The following is a 743-nucleotide window of genomic DNA, read 5'->3' on the forward strand; positions in this document are numbered from 1 at the left end:
AACACTTTCTGATATCATGTTTGACATCATGCTTTCATGACAGTTTCAGACCTTCAATAGTGTAAAACATAATAATGCTAGATGGCTGTAATATATTTATGGTCCATTTGTGCTGTTGCTTATAAAACAGCTTAAACATATACTTACAAATATTTTCTCACAGGTAAAGTATGACTGATTTTTCTCAATAAAGTCTAACATTTTATTTTCTACCCATCACTTTTCATACAAGATTATAATACCCTATATTGGACTTTCAAAACTCAAATGGCCAATGAACTCAAGGTAAAAAACACAGGTTAACACAGTCAAATATTACAAGATAACCTCTTCAAAAGCTATAAACATGATGTGAACCAAATTTCAAACAGAACCATCATAAAACTAGACTAGGGCAAAATAAAACCTATGAAGAATCGACACCGATAAGCCACGCAGAGAACATACCATAACATCTCGAGGCAACAGGACCATCCTCTTGGCACCAAGAAAGGGAACGCCTCTTAGCAACTTGACCAATCCTTCAGCTTTCCCTATGTGGCTGGCTGCGTGGTCGGCGTGGACGTTCTCAAGCCCTGCGGATTGGCCTTGACATCAGGGGTCTTGCATTTTGGGAACACAAATATAGACATCAAGAGGGAGAATTGTCAGAATAATTAAAATGATTTATGTAAGAAACCCAAATATTTAGAAGAACTTGCTATCAAGGTAAAATAAATATATTCAACGTGTACCTGGCTACT

At 36.5% G+C, this 743-nt stretch overlaps 1 protein-coding gene across 1 annotated transcript in view; it reads right to left on the bottom strand.

Annotated features, from left to right (window-relative positions):
- The window catches only part of LOC119586817 (NADH dehydrogenase (ubiquinone) complex I, assembly factor 6-like), a gene marked incomplete at its 5' end in the record, with an annotated part of 8,460 nt that overhangs the window by 1,631 nt on the left and 6,086 nt on the right, over positions 1–743 (bottom strand).

Source organism: Penaeus monodon, chromosome 22, assembly GCF_015228065.2.
Source record: "Penaeus monodon isolate SGIC_2016 chromosome 22, NSTDA_Pmon_1, whole genome shotgun sequence".
Taxonomy (NCBI): domain Eukaryota; kingdom Metazoa; phylum Arthropoda; class Malacostraca; order Decapoda; family Penaeidae; genus Penaeus; species Penaeus monodon.